We start from the raw sequence: 10,254 nt of genomic DNA, 5'->3' as shown, positions 1-10,254 counted from the left end.
CCCTCAAATTTAGATATCTGCTTAGATCTTTTTAGCTACTTAAGCACCAAATCTTCCTCTTCCATTTTTTCTTCTCCTTTCTCTATCTTCTCTTCTCTTTTCTCTACCTTTCCGTTAGATGGTTATCATTGCTCCAAGTGTGGAGGTTTGAAATCCCATCCATTTCTCATCCACTTCTGGTTAGATGGTCTACCTCTTCAGAATACCATTCATCATCCTATACATTTTTTGACCAACTCTCATTTGTGTGAGCAAGGTACATGTCATCATCTTCCCACAACTTCCATTCTTTTATCATGGCAAGACAGTCATCAGGCTCGATGTCTAAGTTGTCCCCTGCTTGACAAATATTTTATCTCCTGAATAATCCCTTTTTGTATTATCTCAGCCCAATTGGCATTCATTTCTTCTTCTTTTTTCTTCTGCTTCCCTAGCAATCCTCATGTCTCCTATTTCATTTGGCTAATCAAACCAATTTGACATAGTAGTTGCAATATGCCATTGAAGGATAGGCCTTTTAACTTTTGATGAAGAGGGTCTTTATCACTGATTTCTTCATGTTTCTCATTTTCACCCCCCATGTCCGACCTCATGTTTCGCTCTTCTTCAACTTCTCTAATAGCCATCATTTCTTCAGCCTCATCAGGTTGATCAAACAAATTAGGTACCATGGCTGTTGTGTGCCATTCAAAGAATGGCATAGTGATTTTCAAAGACCCTTTGTTAGATTCTACTTTTATCTTATCATCCTTATTTTTAATGGATTGCCTCTTTTTCTTCTTCTTGGTTTTACCTTTGTTAGCCTCAAGGTTATCAGTTTCCAAGGATTCATTATTGCTTAGTTGGTCCTTCTCTTGCTCGATTTTGACTCTTTCATGATTTTCTTCACTCCCGTCACCACCCGTGCTTTCTTTGGTTAAATTATCACATTTAGTGATGATTTCCCCTTCATTCTCACCATCTGTTACTTGATGCTCCTCTTTCCACTCATTGCCTCATTCATCACTTGCTTCTAAACCAAATGGATCCCACCACCAGAATTATAAATCTCTCAAATCATATTCCTCAAAGAAATAAAGATTATCCATTTCTTTCACTAGGTCTGCCAACATATTGAGATACTGTTCCTCCACATCTGCATTGGTAGCATTAACATTGAAGAATTCAGGTATTGTAACCTTTGGCTTGTGATGCCCAAATAATCAGGAATATCAGAGAATATATTAACAAATAAATATAGAGTTTTTCTAAGGTTACAAGTCTAGGAAATGTCACTAATAAGTCCTTTGGTCAATAACCAAGTAAGATCATAGGAAGGATCAGAGAAGTCAACATAACCTCCATTTAAAGTCCAATCTCCTTAAATAACAAAGTTAATTTTTTGATAGATCTTAACAAAGTTGACACAAGGTCTACATAAGTTGACGAAATGATAAGAATAAGTTCACAAAAGATATATGTATATATAAGTAAAATAATAATTACAAAGTTATCACTTATTACAAAATAGAAAGTTGCACAAATTATACATTCCCAAAACAAAAATAAGATTACAGATGGACTTAAATAAAGATAATCTTTAGCTTCTTCTATGGTAGCCAGATGTCTTCAAATGGTTTCGTTTCGTTTTCGCCCAAATAATAGTCTTCAATACCTGGCATGAAACACCATGAGCTTGGAATGCCCAATAAACACACACGCATACACCTTGTCCCTTTTTCCCAATCCAATACATAATCATAATTATAACAAACAAGTAATGAAACATGATATTCAAGTCAATAACAAAGGATTATAAGGCTAGATGTTAGTAATCTAGAAATCCCCTAGAGAGATTTTATCCTCCAAACCACAAGAATTGGACTCGAATTATTTGGTATGCCCCATCTTTTGCTACTTTGCAGACCTTACCCTAGATGCCTACTACAGTTATGTATCGCATAGCGCTAACCAAGGACCTCAAAAGAGATGGCGTAATAAGGGCCTTGCCTTTACCGTTAAGATCTTCTAATCTCGGGTAGGCTTTATTTTATCTCAACTCTGTTCGCCTTAGGTAAGCTTTGATCTTCTCAAAATTGCTTACCTAGGTCAAACCCCTTTCATCCTAGATCTACTAACCTAGGCTGAGGCGTTCTCCTCTTGAATCTACACACCTAGGTTGAGGCCTTTTCTTCTTGGATTTGTTTACCTAGGTCGCGCTTTTTACTTCTTGAACATGCTTACCTAAGGCAAGGTCTTTTCTTCTGGGATCTACTCATCTAGGCCGAGGTCTTGCCTTCTTGAATCCACTTACCTAGGGTGAGTTCCTTCATCTGGGATCTACTCACCTAGGCTAATATCTTCTCTTCTTGGACCTATTCATCTAGGCTGAGGTCTTGTCTTCTTAGATTTGCTCACCTAGGGTGAGTTTCTTCTTCTAAGATTTGCTCACCTAGGCCAAGCTCTTATCTTCTCGAACTTACTCATCTTGACTGAGGTCTTGTCTTCCTAGATTTGCCTACCAAAGCCGAGCTTGTTCATTTGGGATCTACTTAACAAGGCCTATATCTTCTCTCAGTTTTACTTATCTTGACCGAGGTCAAGTCTTCTTGGATCTGCCTACCAAGGCTGAGCTCGTTCATCTAGGATCTGCTCACCTAGGCTGATATCTTCTATTCTCAGACCTACTCATCTAGGCTGAGGTCTTATCTTCTGGAACTCGTTCACCTAGGGTGAGGTCATTTATATAAGATCTGCTCACCAAGGCCGAGTTCTTGTATCTAGGATCTACTTACCTAGGTCGATGTCTTCTCTTCTCGGACCTACTCATCTAGGCCAAGATCTCGTCTTCCTTGAATCTACCTACCTAGGCTGAGCTCTTTATATGGGATTTGTTCACCTGGGCCGAGCTCTTTTCTTCTCGGACCTACTCATCTAGGCTGAGCTCGTTCTTCATCTAGAGCAAACACTTGTCTTATTGGATCATACATCTCTTCAGGAAACTCAATCCTTCCATATTTGAAGGCCATCTTCATTGCAGTAATCTCCTCAGGAGCACTCATGCCCCCTGTCTTCATGTCCATCCCTCTTGGAAAGGTCTTCATTGTTCACTGCGTTCTCTACACTATTGTTCTCTTGCTGGTTTTCCTCATTATGCTCCTTGTTATGAAACATGTTCTAGATTCGTACTTACCAAATTATCGCCCTCATGACCATTTTGCTTGTGATGTTCCATTTATTTCGACTTCGTTCCCACAAACGACACCAAATTATGTGTGCTAAAATCTGACCTAACTACACACGATCAATAAGATCTTGTTCTCGTAGTTTTTGGAAACAAAGCCAAAGAGCATGTGCACTAGATGGAATCCACACTTGTAAACACAAAAGGATAAGTAAAATACTCGGTGGCTCGTCTACCCGGGAGCACTCTGATGATTAAGTCGGTAACTTTATCTCACTAGATAATCAAACAAGATCACAACTCAAACAATAACTCATAAGTTAAAACATACCTCTAACCCACGGGGGTGTTTGCTTTATCTAACAACCTGCCCCCTCCTTATCCTAGAAGTCTTACTTCAATGGGACTCTTATCCTTCACTTGGATAACACTTATCTTGGACTCATATCTCATAATTGTATTATGCTACACCTCTCACAGGAGTCTTAATTCATCCAACCTAGGAGTCTGTCATTATCTAAGACTTTAGTCCTTCTCCAAATATCTCTGATTCCAATGTAATCACATCACACTTGGCCAATCAACGCCAACCACGTGTAACTTTGGCTAACAACCTAGGCTATGTGGACAATTCAAAAATTATATCCCCACAGATTATTAGTCTAGAAGAATAATAAATACGAAAAATTAGTATGAATATTACAATAACAATGACAATAAACAATAATATATATATAAAGACAAAAAATAAGAGTAGAGAAAAATAGTTGTGAGATTCTGGGAGTCGTGTTATTATTGTCCTAAAACTTCTTTTCCTTCCTTCGTGAAGGTACAATCGAAGTGAAACAGTTTCAAGATAAAACTTAGGTTGCTAACAATGTCCCTCATCAAGTGTTTATGATCATTAGGAGGTTTGAACCAAGTCATGAACCAGAGTTATCCAAAACAATATATAAACCATATATGAATATATATAGCAATATCTAGAACTCTCTCTCAAGATCTTTTATCTTTTTATCTCATATTTTTGTGTGTCTTCTCTCTATTACCTCTTAGGAAACCATATATTTATATAGCACTCTTAGTAATCTATATAATTAAAACTCACTTAATAATAATAAATCACAATTTAACATTGTATTAATTACTAAAATAATGAGATATAAAACCTTTTATAACTCACAAATTATTGAATTAATTAAAACAATATATTATTTATTTTATTAAAAAATATTTCAACACTTATAAATGTGGAACATGTGTATCTTGGAGGTATATCTATCATATGAATATATTTGCAGAACATTTTTGAGCATCCTCTGGCTGAAGAGGAAGAAAGATTGATGTGTCTTTGGAGGAGAAAGAATTGAAGAGTAAATACCTCTGAATGAATGAAGATTTGTAATTACCACGGGGGTGATGGCCAAGTGGATAATCAACCTACCTTCTACATGAAAGAGTAGGGCTCGAATTCTGGGGGTGTTAATAACTGTGGTTTATTGTGTTGTATTTCGATTGAGACTCTACCTCTTATTATAGCATGTGGGTGACGTCCATTGTATGTCTTGCTAGTAGGTCCCCTTCTTTTGGATTGGGTTAAATCTAGCTGACAACCAACTACCCAAGGACTAGGGCCCATGGAACCTAAGGAATGTCTTTTTTTTTTTTTTCCTTTTCTATTCTAGTTGAAAAAATGGCAAATTACATAAAAAGTCCCAAGTTTCATGTGTTTTTCAAATTAAATATGAAAATTTCAATTTCAACAATTTAAACTCTGGACTTTAAACTTGTGTACATTGTAAACCCTCCGTTCTTTTTTATTTGGTTATCTTGACTGAGCATTTCCTAGCAGAAAAATAGAGCCATTTTCATTAGCCCAAAAAAATAATAATAAAATAACAAAACGAACAACCTGTTGCAAAAGATCAAAAGAGAAGGAAAGAAGCTCACCCCCAACACTCATCTCTCTTTCCCGTACCGCCATGGCCTCTCTATCTACTCTCTGATGATAAAAAGTCTCAATCATGATAAATTTATATAATCAAATTTGATTATATAATCAATATACATATAATTACATATATGTACACACAAATAGAGAGAGAGAGAGACAGAGAGAGAGAGATGGGGGTTGATTGGAAGGAGACATCAATTATAAGATGTTTGGGTGCTTCAAGTTGAAGATCAACAAGGCAGAGGTAACACTAGATGTGAAGAAGCCATTTGTGAAGAACAAAAGTGAGTCTTCAGCCATCGCATATTTGTTGATTAGCTCCTCTAGTTTCTTGTTGAGAAGTCAAAAAAAAAAAGTTTGGGCAAAATTGGCTTTGATATATATATTTATATACACATGATCAGGAAAAATGGTTTTGAATTTTGATCGTAAATTAGGTTTGATATATATACATATATGTAGGAACGAGTTTCTACAAACAAAAATAGATTTCTCAATATTTGATTTGTCTTTCCTCTCTCTCTATATAGCTATATATTGTGGTATAAAAATGGGTTTGGGTAGTCAAAAGTTTATTAGTTATCCATACAAGAGGTGTAATACCATTCCTATAATATACAACATGTTTTAGAGAGAAAAAGAATTTGCAAACCTACCAACAATTTCATTTAAAGGGAGTTTGGGTTTGATTTGGCCTCAATAGTGTGGTGGCTAATGATGAGTTATGATGGAGTAGGAATAGATTGTGGTGTGTGGAGTCCGGATCCTTTGCCGTTGTGTCATAACCCAAACCCGCCCATATGGATTAGAGTCATAACCGGCCAGTAATCAAGAGATTACCTACAACCTCAGTCAAAAATCAAATCAAATTTAATAATAGGGGGGCAAATTGTCGAAGCAAAATTTACAAAGATTGTCTAATAAGCTATGCATACATGGCCTAACCAAAACATTTTCATCTATGTAATAACTCACACTATACAAACATCCATATTATCTATGTATTACATAAGTCCAGGATCATTTAAAAGTCAGTATTAACAAAAACCAAGGTTATACACAGATTTGGTCATACGTGACAACGGAAGAACAAAAAGGAAAAGCAAAACAAAAGTAAGGCCTCTTGCGTTAGGCGACCTTGGTTGACTCCTCAAAACTCGATTTCTCATTGCTCATTGGGGCTGGGGTTGGACATCCCGCTGTTCACCTACATACATATAAATAAGGAGTGAGCTAACACCCAGTGAATAATACCAAAGTAAAGAAGTTCATGAATGAGATTCATTTAATCATAAGTTATAAACTAAACTTGTTGATCGATACCAACGCAAATTGACCTTAGGTCCAACACATCATATATCATATCCATATTCATATACCAAACAACCTCGGGTCTAACTCATATTTGCAAAACGACCTTTGGTCCCTTATATGCAGAATGACCTTGGGTCTAATTCATAGGCAAAATGACCTTCGGTCCAATATATGCGAAACGACCTTGGGTCCATCATATGTAAGACAACTTTGGATCCAATTTATATATAAAATGGCCTTAGGTCCAACCAATCCATATTCACGTTTGTGCGCACTCATGATCCATGATCATGTTCACATTCACTTTCGCATTCAAAACGACCTTAGGTCCAATCATTTCTTTATTCGAAACGTCCTTTGGCCCATTTCATAGTTATACAAAATGGCCTTAGGCCCATTTTATATCATCTTCAAGTAAACTGAACGACCTTGGGTCCATTTCATAATCATATATCAATACTTCACATATTTCATTGTGAACCAAGCGAATAGAATATTCATTCACAATATCAAATCAGAAGTTCAGAAACTTACCACACGGGTAACATTTAGAAAATAATATATATATACATAAATTATCTTTACTAAGATATTACTCACAATGTTTTGGTGCTTGATTCGTCCTTGCACTTGACCCTACATAATTCATAACACATTGGGTCATAATACAATTCAATCCGTTCTTTAGTTTGCTTAATGTTCTTAGGCCTCTTTTGTCTCATTTAATTCATTTAAGATGCTCAATGTGTGCCTAAGAATACTTAGAAATGAAAGAAAATGGAATTTGAAACATAAAACAGCTTTTCAAAAGTTTCTGAAACAGGTTCCTCTGCTCAAGCTCAGCTTTGGTCACTCGAGCGGTCTGTAAAACTTCTGGTTGTATGATTTTTACGCTCGAGCGAGATTTCTGTTGCTCGAGTGATGAGCCACACAAAACAGGGTTCACTCGAGCGCAAGGTTCGCCGCTTGAGCTGCCATGCAAATCTCTGCAAAACTTCTAGGAGTTTGATGTTTACGCTTGAGCGACACTTTTCTCACTCGAGCGGACTGGTCGAATTCTGAAATTTCTAGAATTGTGTTTGAAGTTCAAAACACATTTCCAAAGGCTCAAAGCTTGCAAGTTGATGCCAAAAACATGGTAAAACATTGTATAACATGGAAACACTCTCAATTTGAAACCAAGTACTCAAAATAATGAACCATTGTCCCAAATTCAAGCTCAAATCATTAGGTTGAAACTATGTATGATATGAATTGCACTATTTTCTTTTCAAACCTTTCCAAAACTCTAATGCATGAGATGAAAGTGGTAAAACCATGAAACATCTCCAAAAATGTCAAATGTAGCTTTATACATGTGGAAAATTCCATGAAATTCAAGCTCAACTTGGTGATTCATGCATGCATCTACACAATTCAACTCAATTATTCTATTTCAAAGAAATTCGTGCTTCTATTAGACAATTACATGCAAATGAATTCAAGAATTAGATAAATTCAACTTCTACATGTTTAAATTACAAGAATCAATGTTGACAATCATACTTATGGCTTGAATTCAAGTGTATTCTAGTCCAATTCTTCAAATCTCCTTTAATTTCTTCACAATTCTCTTCTCTCCCTCTCTAAGTGTTGAGTTACTCTATTTAGAGTGTATATTTCAGAATTTTTGAGCTCAAAGATATGAGCTAAGTCCCTAATTAGCACATATATAGGTCTTACTAATCCTATTGGCTAATCAAAGCTTAGGCCTAATCAAATGGACTAAGTTAAATCAAATTAATCTAATTATTTTGTTCAGAATCAATTTTTAATTAAATTTCACCATAGGTTCTAAAAATTATGCTAATCACAATGGTGCAATCAATTTTGATTTCTAATGCCTTTACGGCCCTCAATTTTCAATTTATAAAGACTTACAGAACAGATTTCCTACGGTGGACAGATATAGCTTCAAAAATACATCCATATAATTAGCACGCAAAATCATATCAAGCACATAATTTAGCATAATTAAGATTAATTAGCATAACACAGAGTAGAGTTATTACACGCTGTTTCCTGCGACGGGTCAGAACGACATCGTTTGATCCTTTTTTTTTTTTCCGTTTGCCTTTTGTTTGTAAACCCTAACCTTTCTTTGAGAAAGACAAACAAAGAGGGCAACGCAAGCAGCCGACTGACTCATGAGGTTCTCAGGCAGTCTCTCCCTTCGAAGACCTTCCAGTCACCTTCCAAGTTGTCTCGCTCTAGAGCATCCAAGTGGGTTCTTCACTCCGATCTCAAAAATGCCCCTTCTGTCTCCCACGAAGCTTTGAACCCTCTTCGAGCTTACGTTTCTCTCTCCCGGGTCACTTTTGGCCCCAAAAGGTCATTTCTCTTCTTTCCTTTGCTTATTCATAGTTTTTAGATTGTGGCTTCTATGATTTTGTTTCCTAATTCAAGTAGTTTGGTTTAATTCAAGTATCAATTTAGTTTTCAAATTGTGGGTTCTAATGTTTTTAGCATGATTCAAGATTTTGGTAGCTAACAAAATATTGAAGAAAATGGAAGTTATTATCTTCATACTTTGTTTGGTTTGAAAGTTGTTAATTTAGTTGCCATGATTTTGATCAATTGCGACTTTGTTAAATGTAGGTGGTAGTTGCCTAATACAGATAGCTCTGTTTTAGTATCCACTGCTAATGAATTGCACCGTGGCAAATACACCCCTGTTAATCCTAAGAAGTTGAAGGCTGCAGCTGTAGGGCTATCACAAAGTAGGTTTAGAATGATTTTCATTTAGTGGATATGAATGTCTGTTCATTTTCTTCTTAGATTTCTGATTGTACTTAGTTTTATCCTTGGGATTATGAGGATTCTAGTTTGAATTTTACTAGAATGATGGGTCTTTATTTTGTATTTTCTATTTATTTGATTTTTATCTATTGTATAAATGATAAAAAAATGTGTTCCTGTCCTGTCATTAGACTCCATGAAAAAAGAAAAAGAAGGAGGCGGGGGAAATCTTACATTGGAGAGGCTTGGCTCAATGGCTAGGCTTGTCGTTAGCATTCTCAATGTCTTTCCGCCTTAGAAAAGCAATACAATGATACCGAGTGTTTGTCTCGTACAAAAACTTTCTGTTGTCTTTGGCAGTGCCACCTTGATGGTTGGATTGGCAGCTTCCAAACTAGAGTTGCACAATGTAAGTGTACATCTTCCATGCTTTGGCTCTTAAATTTTTCTCCACATCATAGACTTTTAATTTCACAAATTAGTAAATGAGAATGAAAAACAACCTTGATAAGTTTTTCTTTAAGTATATGTGACCACAAACACATGCCCAAAAAAAGGATTTATAAGTACATCTTTTAGTTAACAATAGAACTATTTTATATTTGGGTAAATTATACAGACCTCCTCTAAAAAATGGATTTATTACAGCCCATCTCCTTAGTTTGAAAATATTACACTGACCACAAATGGATTTGAAGCTTCCTTGCAGGTAAGCAAGTAGTTGGCTTGTAAAGAGCATCGTGAGATTGCAATTTGCAATCTTTGGCAACAAATCTAGACATGGACGCCATAGAAGATTGGATGGAAAGGGAAGAAAAAGAATCGATGGAGGGGGTTCGCAATCTTGAGGTTGCAATTTGCAATATTTGCAATTAATTGCTTGTTTTGTTTTATTTGATTTGTTTTGAAATCTGAGTGGTATGATGTACTTAGTATTTGGTTTGAAATCTAGATTTCTAAGATGCACTGCAAGTGCTTGTAAAAATGTTTGATTGAATATAGTTGCTTTATTTTGGTTAACAAGTTCCTCACCCTCTCTTGTTAA

General features: G+C 35.9%; 1 long non-coding RNA gene across 1 annotated transcript; it reads left to right on the top strand.

The window, feature by feature from the left end:
* The first annotated feature begins 4,823 nt into the window (after positions 1-4,823).
* On the top strand, positions 4,824-10,254 carry LOC114299101 (uncharacterized). Its single transcript, XR_003642215.2, has 4 exons — positions 4,824-8,801; positions 9,069-9,190; positions 9,401-9,618; positions 9,908-10,254. It is a non-coding gene; the product is annotated as an uncharacterized LOC114299101 (long non-coding RNA).

The sequence above is a fragment of the Camellia sinensis genome, chromosome 5, assembly GCF_055761805.1.
Source record: "Camellia sinensis isolate YWXY chromosome 5, ASM5576180v1, whole genome shotgun sequence".
NCBI lineage: Eukaryota > Viridiplantae > Streptophyta > Magnoliopsida > Ericales > Theaceae > Camellia > Camellia sinensis.
This window is presented reverse-complemented; position numbering and strand designations above follow the sequence as displayed.